Source organism: Coregonus clupeaformis, chromosome 1 (genome assembly GCF_020615455.1).
Source record: "Coregonus clupeaformis isolate EN_2021a chromosome 1, ASM2061545v1, whole genome shotgun sequence".
Taxonomy (NCBI): Eukaryota; Metazoa; Chordata; class Actinopteri; order Salmoniformes; family Salmonidae; genus Coregonus; species Coregonus clupeaformis.
The window spans coordinates 62,632,015-62,644,127 of NC_059192.1; positions in this window are offsets into that span (position 1 = coordinate 62,632,015).

The window sequence follows — 12,113 nt, forward strand, 5'->3', positions numbered from 1 at the left end:
CTGCTGCTGCCTATTGAAATCACTGGCCACTTTAAGAAATGGAACACTAGTCACTTTAATAATGTTTACTTATCTTGCACTACTCATCTCATATGTATATACTGTATTCTATTCTATAATATTCTACTGTATCTTAATCCATGCTGCTCTGTCATTGCTTGTCCATATATGTATATATTCTTAAATTCCATTCCTGACTAGATTTGTGTGTATTGGGTATATGTCGTGAAATTGTTAGATATTACTTGTTAGATATTACTGCACTGTCGGAGCTAGAAGCACAAGCATTTCGCTACACCCGCAATAACATCTGCTAAACACGTGTATGTGACAAATAACATTTGATTTGATAATGATGTAGCAATAAAAGATGAAAACAGGCAGAAAAAGCAATGCCCCTTACAGCTCTCACACACACAGTCCAACACACACGCACACACATACTCATGTACGCATCCATGCATGCAGGCACGCACGCAGACTCACGCGCAGGCACGCACAATATCTATCTTCATCCTTCTCAATTATTTTGTATCTTGTCAATAAACACATTTATTGAGCATTATTGAGTACTCCACTCCAGTTGTTGGGTCCTTCTTTATCTTGATTACTATAGTGACTGAAAGCGAGAGAGAAGCGGTGCAGGCTGAAGTTACCGTCAGCCCATTTGTTTATATACAGTGGGGAAAAAAAGTATTTAGTCAGCCACCAATTGTGCAAGTTCTCCCACTTAAAAAGATGAGAGAGGCATGTAATTTTCATCATAGGTACACGTCAACTATGACAGACAAATTGACATTTTTTTTCTCCAGAAAATCACATTGTAGGATTTTTTATAAATGTATTTGCAAATTATGGTGGAAAATAAGTATTTGGTCACCTACAAACAAGCAAGATTTCTGGCTCTCACAGACCTGTAACTTCTTCTTTAAGAGGCTCCTCTGTCCTCCACTCTTTACCTGTATTAATGGCACCTGTTTGAACTTGTTATCAGTATAAAAGACAGTCACACTCCAAACTCCACTATGGCCAAGACCAAAGAGCTGTCAAAAGACACCAGAAACAAAATTGTAGACCTGCACCAGGCTGGGAAGACTGAATCTGCAATAGGTAAGCAGCTTGGTTTGAAGAAATCAACTGTGGGAGCAATGATTAGGAAATGGAAGACATACAAGACCACTGATAATCTCCCTCGATCTGGGGCTCCACGCAAGATCTCACCCCGTGGGGTCAAAATGATCACAAAATCCCAGAACCACACGGGGGGACCTAGTGAATGACCTGCAGTGAGCTGGGACCAAAGTAACAAAGCCTACCATCAGTAACACACTACGCCGCCAGGGACTCAAATCCTGCAGTGCCAGACGTGTCCCCCTGCTTAAGCCAGTACATGTCCAGGCCTGTCTGAAGTTTGCTAGAGTGCATTTGGATGATCCAGAAGAGGATTGGGAAAATGTCATATGGTCAGATGAAACCAAAATATAACTTTTTGTTCAAAACTCAACTCGTCGTGTTTGGAGGACAAAGAATGCTGAGTTGCATCCAAAGAACACCATACCTACTGTGAAGCATGGGGGTGGAAACATCATGCTTTGGGGCTGTTTTTCTGCAAAGGGACCAGGACGACTGATCTGTGTAAAGGAAAGAATGAATGGGGCCATGTATCGTGAGATTTTGAGTGAAAACCTCCTTCCATCAGCAAGGGCATTGAAGATGAAACGTGGCTGGGTCTTTCAGCATGACAATGATCCCAAACACACCGCCCGGGCAACGAAGGAGTGCCTTCGTAAGAAGCATTTCAAGGTCCTCGAATGGCCTAGCCAGTCTCCAGATCTCAACCCCATAGAAAATCTTTGGAGGGAGTTGAAAGTCTGTGTTGCCCAGCGACAGTCCCAATACATCACTGCTCTAGAGGAGTTCTGCATGGAGGAATGGGCCAAAATACCAGCAACAGTGTGTGAAAACCTTGTGAAGACTTACAGAAAACGTTTGACCTGTGTCATTGCCAACAAAGGGTATATAACAAAGTATTGAGAAACTTTTGTTATTGACCAAATACTTATTTTCCACCATAATTTGCAAATAAATTCATTAAAAATCCTACAAAGTGATTTTCTGGATTTTTTTTCTCAATTTGTCTGTCATAGTTGACGTGTACCTATGATGAAAATTACAGGCCTCTCTCATCTTTTTAAGTGGGAGAACTTGCACAATTGGTGGCTGACTAAATACTTTTTTTCCCCACTGTATAGTGACTAAAGAAGCACTATATATGGTTCACAGCTCAGCCAGATGCAATTTATTTCTTCTCACTTGCACTGCCCTCATATTCTGGGGTTAATTTAAGCATTTTAAATGGAAGCTGTGATCTGTGAAACTTATCTGAGGGTTTTATAAATGGTAATGTGCCTTAGATTGGATGGTTCAGTGACTAATGACCAGTGCACACAGTGGAACTTTATTGTTGTGAAAGTAAATTGGTGGGAGGTAACTGTTATGGCTGAGGTCAGATAGGGAATAACAAATCATACTGTGATGTACATACTACTTCTTTATGTGAACTTTCTCTTTTACTACAGTAAGATAGGCTACTCCACTGCATTATTGTCACGATCGTTGACACATGATGAAGCGGAACCAAGGCGCAGCGTGATAGGCGTACATACTTTTAATGAGCACTTTGTAACAATCACAAAACAACAAACGATATGTGAAGTCCTAGGTTAAATACACAAACCTTCCGGAACAAGATCCCACCAATAACTAGTGCCAACAGGCTGCCTAAGTATGGTTCCCAATCAGAGACAACGAGAATCAGCTGCCTCTGATTGGGAACCACCCTGGCCAACATAGATCTACACGAACTAGATCATGACATAGAAAATGACACATAGAAAATTCACACCCTGGCTCAACATATAAGAGTCCTCAGAGCCAGGGCGTGACAATTATAATTCAAAATAAAATACCTATAGATGTAGACATTGTCTGAAATTCAGATTAATCAGATAATCACACAGAAACACTATAATTTTTTGCTCAAAAGACAGCCATCAACATCAGAAATCAATATGGAGCCTTTGTTTTGCATGATGAGATGATGAAGACAGAGGTGGATGACTCAACTGCACTGACACCAATGTTTCACCAGTCCCTTTAATGGATCACAACAGCAGAGGAGAAAAAACCCATACCAACTTACATTATAATGTCAGACTCACAACGAGTGTGGGAGAGAAAGAAAATCGGAACATCTGAGAACAGAAGGAAATGGTATTGATTAAAAGGTATTGGGTTATTGTTTTTCTGAGGAAAGAGTTTTTCTGGTTTAAGTTTTTAAATCATAGCTGAAGAAGTTTCCCAAGGCATTTTAAATTCCTGACTACTTTGTACAACTCAATGCTACAAAACATTCCAGAGCTTTTTCTCATAGTCATAGCCTCCCTGTGGGTGCCTAGTGTGCCTTGACCAAAGTGGCATTCGAAAACATAGATTTCTATACACCTTAACCCAAGTCAATTGTATGAGCATGCAATGTTCTGGGACTTTTAAACAACATATTTGCAGTATTTCTGCACTGCTTAATTATTGTATTGTTATTGCTTTTGAAACCTTCCATTTGAAATTCCAAGACTGAAAGTCTTCTGCCTCCTTTTATGAAATTGTCTTTTACATGATTTTATTAGCTAGCATGCGCTGTCCAATTCCCAGCCTGCTCTGTCACTTGAGAGTGGGGATTCCAAATAAAAAAGGCAAAGGAGGCCATGTTGTTAACCTGATGAATCCCACAGGAGGGAGGCCAATTTCCTAGCCTATCAGACTGCCAGGAGAGGGGGAGACAAAGACCCCAAGAGAAAAGGGGGATTGGGGGTTAGATGTAGTTAGATGTGAAGGAACTATAGCGTATGTACTCTATGATCACTTTCCAAATCTGCTGTTATTACCCCAGCTTTGGTTCAAGTAACAGGAGTCTCACTACAGGGAAATCCCCCTCTTAAATGCTTATTAGCTCCGGTCGTCACTGTGCCGTCCCTCAATCATGGCACATCTCTGCCTCTCCAATCAGAGAAGTGAAAGCCTTCTGGAATGTGTATGGACGAAATATGTTTCTTGGAGGACTTTACAGAACAGTTTTGAAAATTATCCAGCCCTTCACCCATTTCCTCTCATTTGCTTGCAGTTTAGCACCAATCAAGGTTTCCATCCTCTATTGGTCCCCCCCCCACCAAGCGTATGACTCACTTCCCAGCAGCAGGGGGCGTGTGAGCTGCTTTGATGGGACCTCATCACACTCTCTCTGCGTCATATCATATCCCAGTGGAGCCTGACCTCATTACTCAGTTGCAGTGAGCACACGGAATAGAGGAGTAGGAGGAGGGTGGATTAGAGAGGAGGTGGGATGGAGAAAGATGAGAGAGAGGAAGAGGAACCCTCTCTAAACCTAAACCACAGGCTTTTTTTCATGATCTGCCCATCATCATGTCACAGATTCCAGACGAAAGGCTGGATCTCAGCCCTCCGTCGCTCTCTTGTTGGAGAAAGGCCCAGTCTAGGAGGAGAGAAGACATGGGTGGCCTTGGTGATCATTCTACCCCCTCCCTTTACGGCTGCTTCTGTGACTGGGCTGCCGTGGAATGAGAGGGATGCCACGCCCGGAGCCAAGAGAGAAAGTGATGTAGGTTGTGTTGAGATGGAAATGGAAAATGGAAGCAGGGAGCGGTAGAGGGGGAAAGAGAAATGACACACCTATAGCAGGCTCCCTATAGTGGGACTGAGTGTCAGCATGGCCATCCCTGGTACCCTCGCCTGAGGTGTAATTACGGCACTGTGATGTGTGTGTGTGTGTGTGTGTGTGTGTGTGTGTGTGTGTGTGTGTGGCGTGTTTGTGCATGTGTGTTTGTGTGTGTGTGTGTGTGAGAGAGAGAGGGGGTGGGGGTACACATTCACAATGTGCTCAAAAGCTGCAGGAATTGTTGATTTCATCTTCAAACAAAAATGGATATGTACATGTGAATAGTCATGGATGTGAGCTATTTAAAATGATATACAATGTCATCCTATTTAGTGTTTTCATAAAACAGAGGACTTGTCAAATTCCATATGACTGCCAATACGTTTTAACTTAATATCTTGATGATGAGAGCAGCAAACCATTACACATAGTTAGTTTAAATTAAGATGTATTCTTATTATGGGGCCATAGCAGATTGGTATGTTAATAGAATAGTAAAAGTATCAAGGGTCACACTTTATTTGGATAGTCCGGATAGTCCATCTGTGATTGCTCAACAGATGGTGCTACTATCAACAAACTATCTGTTGATATGCAACTGCTTGCTAAGGTCACGGTTAGGGTTAGGGTTAGAATAAGGGTTAGGGTAAGGGTTAAGGTTAGAGTTAGTGCTAGGGTAAGGGTTAACTTTACAGTTAGGATAAGGGTTAAGGTTAAGGCTAGGGTTAGTAGATAGTTAGTTGAAACGTTACTGATAGTCTGTAGAGCATCTACAGATGGACTAATCCCAATAAAGTGTTACCGTCTCAAGTAATACAATTGGCCTCAACAGGCCCAACATCGGATTTTACTACATTGTAATGGAAGGTAAGGGGCAGGTTTATAGTCATCATAATGAAAACAGTTAATAGGTTAACATTGTATATCATTTTAATCAGTCCATGTATAAATCCATTTTAAACGTTTGAAGATTAAATAGGATTGAAACATATTCAGAAATCAGCAATTCAGACAGCTTTTTGGGCACGTTCTCACCACAATTCTGTAAATAATTTAACATCTTTATATATTTGGCATACCTATATTTGGCACACTCATTTGGTTGTGTATTCTACATCCCTATGAACATTTTAAAATATTATTGGGCATACTACAATTATATTTCATACACATATGATCATGCGAAATGTATCCAATAGCATGCCATTGAGGAAGTATTTTTTCTCCGCTCATAAAGGAGTAATAAAGGCCCAGTTCACAAATGTTTTTGTTGTTGTTGTTGTTGTTGTTGATATATTATTGTTATGATTTGATTTATCAGGGAGTACTGCAGCTTCCCGCGGCTATTGTAGCGTCGAACGTTTGGGCTACAAACTATGACCCTACCATTGAAAGCTGAGACTCTCACGAATGCCCCGACGATGCAAGACTTGTTTGAAGGTAAAAAGGGGTAAATATGGGTAAAAAATACAGTACAGTGAGGGAAAAAAGTATTTGATCCCCTACAGATTGTGTATGTTTGCCCACTGACAAAGAAATGATCCGTCTATAATTTTAATGGTAGGTTTATTTGAACATTGAGAGACAGAATAAAAACAAAAAAGTCAAGAAAAACGCATGTCAAAAATGTTATAAATTGATTTGCACTTTAATGAGGGAAATAAGTATTTGACCCCCTCTCAATCAGAAAGATTTCTGGCTCCCAGGTGTCTTTTATACAGGTAACGAGCTGAGATTAGGAGCACACTCTTAAAGGGAGTGCTCCTAATCTCAGCTTGTTACCTGTATAAAAGACACCTGTCCACAGAAGCAATCAATCAGATTCCAAACTCTCCACCATGGCCAAGACCAAAGAGCTCTCCAAGGATGTCAGGGACAAGATTGTAGACCATCGCCAAGCAGCTTGGTGAGAAGGTGACAACAGTTGGTGCGATTATTCGCAAATGGAAGAAACACAAAATAACTGTCAATCTCCCTCGGCCTGGGATCCATGCAAGATCTCACCTCGTGGAGTTGCAATAATCATGAGAACAGTGAGAAATCAGCCCAGAACTACACGGGGGATCTTGTCAATGATCTCAAGGCAGCTGGGTCCATAGTCACCAAGAAAACAATTGGTACCACACTATGCCGTGAAGGACTGAAATCCTGCAACGCCTGCAAGGTCCCCCTGCTCAAGAAAGCACATATATATGCCCGTCTGAAGTTTGCCAATGAACATCTGAATGATTCAGAGGAGAACAAGGTGAAAGTGTTGTGGTCAGATGAAACCAAAATGGAGCTCTTTGACATCAACTCAACTCGCCGTGTTTGGAGGAGGAATGCTGCCTATGACCCCAAGAACACCACCCCACCGTCAAACATGGAGGTGGAAACATTATGCTAAGGGGGTGTTTTTCTGCTAAGGGGACAGGACAACTTCACCGCATCAAAGGGATGATGGACGGCGCGATATACCGTCAAATCTTGGGTGAGAACCTCCTTCCCTCAGCCAGGGTATTGAAAATGGGTCATGGATGGGTATTCCAGCATGACAATGACCCAAAACACACGGCCAAGGCAACAAAGGTGTGGCTCAAGAAGAAGCACATTAAGGTCCTGGAGTGGCCTAGCCAGTCTCCAGACCTTAATCCCATAGAAAATCTGTGGAGGGAGCTGAAGGTTCGAGTTGCCAAACGTCAGCCTCGAAACCTTAATGACTTGGAGAAGATCTGCAAAGAGGAGTGGGACAAAATCCCTCCTGAGATGTGTGCAAACCTGGTGGCAAACTACAAGAGACGTCTGACCTCTGTGATTGCCAATAAGGGTTTTGCCACCAAATACTAAGTCATGTTTTGCAGAGGGGTCAAATACTTATTTCCCTCATTAAAATGCAAATCAATTTATAACATTTTTGACGTGCGTTTTTCTGGATATTTTTTTTGTTATTCTGTCTCTCACTGTTCAAATAAACCTACCATTAAAATTATAGACTGATCAAAAACTTTTTTCCCTCACTGTATATAAATAATTTCCTGAGCTTTCTTATATCGCATAGATATAAGACAGACATTTGAAAACATACTTTGGATAAATGTTTTGATTATCTGTTTTGCCATGTATGAATATTTTATTCAATGCATTTATATGGGCTAATGGCAGTAGCAGGCCAAATTCAATGTTGAATCAAATATTTTGTATATACACTGCTCAACAAAAAAAAAAGGGAACACTTAAACAACACAATGTAACTCCAAGTCAATCACACTTCTGTGAAATCAAACTGTCCACTTAGGAAGCAACACTGATTGACAATACATTTCACATGCTGTTGTGCAAATGGAATAGACAACAGGTGGAAATTATAGGCAATTAGCAAGACACCCCCAATAAAGAAGTGGTTCTGCAGGTGGTGACCACAGACCACTTCTCAGTTCCTATGCTTCCTGGCTGATGTTTTGTTCACAGAGGTAGCCTGACTGCCATTAGGTACCGAGATGAGATCCTCAGACCCCTTGTGAGACCATATGCTGGTGCGGTTGGCCCTGGGTTCCTCCTAATGCAAGACAATGCTAGACCTCATGTGGCTGGAGTGTGTCAGCAGTTCCTGCAAGAGGAAGGCATTGATGCTATGGACTGGCCCGCCCGTTCCCCAGACCTGAATCCAATTGAGCACATCTGGGACATCATGTCACCTCATCAGGAGCATGCCCAGGCGTTGTAGGGAGGTCATACAGGCACGTGGAGGCCACACACACTACTGAGCTTCATTTTGACTTGTTTTAAGGACATTACATTAAAGTTGGATCAGCCTGTAGTGTGGTTTTCCACTTTAATTTTGAGGGTGACTCCAAATCCAGACCTCCATGGGTTGATACATTTGTTTCCATTGATAATTTTTGTGTGATTTTGTGGTCAGCACATTCAACTATGTAAAGAAAAAAGTATTTAATAAGATTATTTCATTCATTCAGATCTAGGATGTGTTGTTGAAGTGTTCCCTTTATTTTTTTGAGCAGTGTATATATATATGTTTTTTTTTATATCTACAGGGGTCGAAAAATTCAAAATCAAATAGCTAAATGATCCTTGGTAAGACCATCTTAAAACAATTCCATATGTTAGCTTAGTAGAAACCCAGCCCCGGGCCCTTGGGCCCTTAGACTCGGTGCTGTGCTTACTAATAGCTAACTGCTGTAGGCTATGGCATGTTCTACAATGTTATGTATTTCCCTTATTGACTGAGGTGAATTAAGCTACAGCAGCCACGGTGATAATGTCTGGAGTCATTTTTGCTTGTTTTTGCTGTTCTCCAAATAGCATTTTAGAGCTTTTAAATTGTATTGAAATGCAGTAAATCAGCTTCAACTTTTTAAACAATTCCTTGGAGATGAAAATCTTTTCCTTGGAGGGGTACATTTTATATATCTTGAATATGGATCAACATTGATCACTTCAAATGGATTTATTTGAATAAATTAGTGCAGATACAAATTAACAGTTGAAACAGTTATTCAATACAATGAATCACAGATCAAGTACATTTTCTGGTTCTTCGTCCCCCATAGGCCACCCCATAAAGAAAATCATAGAGGAGTTAAGTGATTTTGCTGAACAGCAGCAAACAAAACAGCTCAGAAAAAGGAGCCTAGCAGGTGATAGGCTTTTGCAGCAATTATAGCCTAAGCATTGGCAAAGAGAATATTATTATAGATTTTTATCTTGAGTTACGGGCTATTTTATGCGCCTACTTGTTTTTCTAGAGCTAACAACAGGACTGGGAGCTATCGCTCAGGAGTAATGACATAATTTGCAAGGAGCTTCTCTTTTGCATGGGCCATAAATGTCTTCTTGGGAGGAGATTATCCATCCAAATGATTTGCTACAATGAATGCTGTGTATCATGTTCGTGTATCATGTGATGATGTGTATATAAAAATTTTTTTACAATCAGTGTTACAATTTAAAAATAGCACAAAAAAAGAACAGCGTCATCATGTCTTAATTAAAATACATGAGGATTATGAAAAACGTTTGTTAGTGTTGGAGATGTTCTTTTATATCTGCTTATTCAAGCAGATGTCTTTTCTTTTCACCTAGCGGATGCTATGTTGTTTCCCCTCATTCTCTTCCCTTTCCCAGAGAGATAATCATGTATCATGTACAATTTCTATTTTAGGAAATGCTTTGCTATTTCCAGAATGAACACATTTAGATTCAACATTGGAGGTCATGCGTGCATAAAAAAATGATTTTTAAAAAGTCACGAGAACACCTATAGTTGTGTTTCCTGATACCTGTACTATTTTATGTGAATCAGAATGCAAGTTAATAATGAATTCCATTTGTTTCCCCTGAAACACACACAATGCCTCAGAATCCACCTACAGTGCACATATGAACTCTGCCTTTGTATCTGTGTGTTTGTGTGTGTGTGTGTGTGTGTGTGTGTGTGTGTGTGTGTGTGTGTGTGTGTGTGTGTGTGTGTGTGTGTGTGTGTGTGTGTGTGTGAGAGAGAGAGAGAGAGAGACAGTGTGCATGCATGTTTACTTCATACCTCTAGAATTCAATGACTGTGAATCTGATAATGTACCATATATTTATCGGTGCTACACGGTTGCACAGTGGAACAGTAACACTGACATTGTTATGAAAAGCATATTATTCAACGCCTGCTCGAGATGCATGGAATAATGATTATGTCTGTGGGCACAGCACAATTATATTGAACAAAAATAGAAATGCAACATGCAACAATTTCAAAGATTTTATTGAGTTACAGTTCATATAAGGAAATCAGTCAATTGAAATAAATTCATTAGGCCCTAATCTATAGATTTGACATGACTGGGCAGGGGTGCAGCCATGGGTGGGACTTGGAGGGCAGAGACCTACCCACTTGGCAGCCAGCCCCACCCACTGGGGAGCCAAGCCCAGCCCCCCCCCCCCAACCCACCTCAGACGCTCCCGCAGGTGAAGAAGCCGGACATGAAGGTCCTGGGCTGGCATGGTAACACGTGGTCTGCGGTTGTGAGACCGGTTCTACAACGTCCGTAGAGTAAGACCCAACCTCACACAGGAAGCGGCGCAGGTCCTAATCCAGGCACTTGTTATCTCCCATTTGGACAGCTGCAACTCGCTGTTGGCTGGCCGCTTATGCCATCAAACCCCTGCAATTTATCCAGAATGCTGCAGCCCGCCTGGTGTTCAACCTTCCCAAGTCCTCCCATATCACCGAGCATCTCCGCACACTCCACTGGCTTCCAGTCGAAGCTTGCATCCACTTCAAGACCATGGTACTTGCCTACGGAGCAGCAAGAGGAACTGCCCCTCCCTACCTTCAGGCTATGCTCAATCGCTACACCCCAACCCAAGCACTCTGTTCTGCCACCTCTTGTCTCTTAGCCCTAACACTCCCCCCCCCCACACCTTACTAGCTATGACTTTGCTGATAGCTACTTTATTGAGGAAAAATTGACTTACTATGACTGTGATGTGGTTGTCCCACCTAGCTATCTTAAGATGAATGCACTAACTGTGAGTCACTCTGGATAAGAGTGTCTGCTAAATGACAAAATATTTAATGTTAAGCCAGTTTGCTACATCAAGAAAATAATCCAACAGCAACAGGAAATGTGAATTATTATGTGTATTATAATTAATGGTCATTTTTGTAGAGGTTGATCCATTTTTCATAAGGTAAAATCAAGATTGAAATGAAAATTACGAAATTCAGAAGCCTTTTTAAACCTCAAATACACTACAAGTTTTAAATGTCCTGCATTGCAGGAAAGTTCTCCTGCAACAGGGTGATCAAATTAAGGTCATACATCTTTAGACACTTACCTAATGGTGGATTATGTGCTATAAATGCAATTAGTTAAATGTATGGACGTCATTGCCTGGGGCAAATCCAGCAAATTCCTATCATTCTCTCACACTAAAAGAGAGTATTTGAACACCACAGGTTGTATTGTAAAACATTTTTTTTGTTATTGATTAAAACCCCTGTCTCTGCTGATGGCTAGCACTGATCTGAGAGCTGTAGTACTGGTTTTTAATGTATCTCTCACTCCATCACAGACATTGGCTGGACTGATCCTGAAGATCAAGCTTCGGCAAGATGTAGACAGCCAGAGGTTGACATATGGTTGTAGGTGTGTGGTCACCATAGCAGACAGAAACTTAAAGATGTAATGTTCCCTGTTTAGGGGACCTGAGTGGTTCTGGTACCGGTTCCGACCGACATTTTTGCTTATACTGTAGATCGATCTGTAGACATCGTATATCAAAATGCATTGAGCGGTAGCCCTGGTTCTTACGAACACAGCATATTCTCTGTCTGTGTGACGTAGGATGTGAAATCTGACACCACTTCATTCGCTCTTCCGACTATCCATCA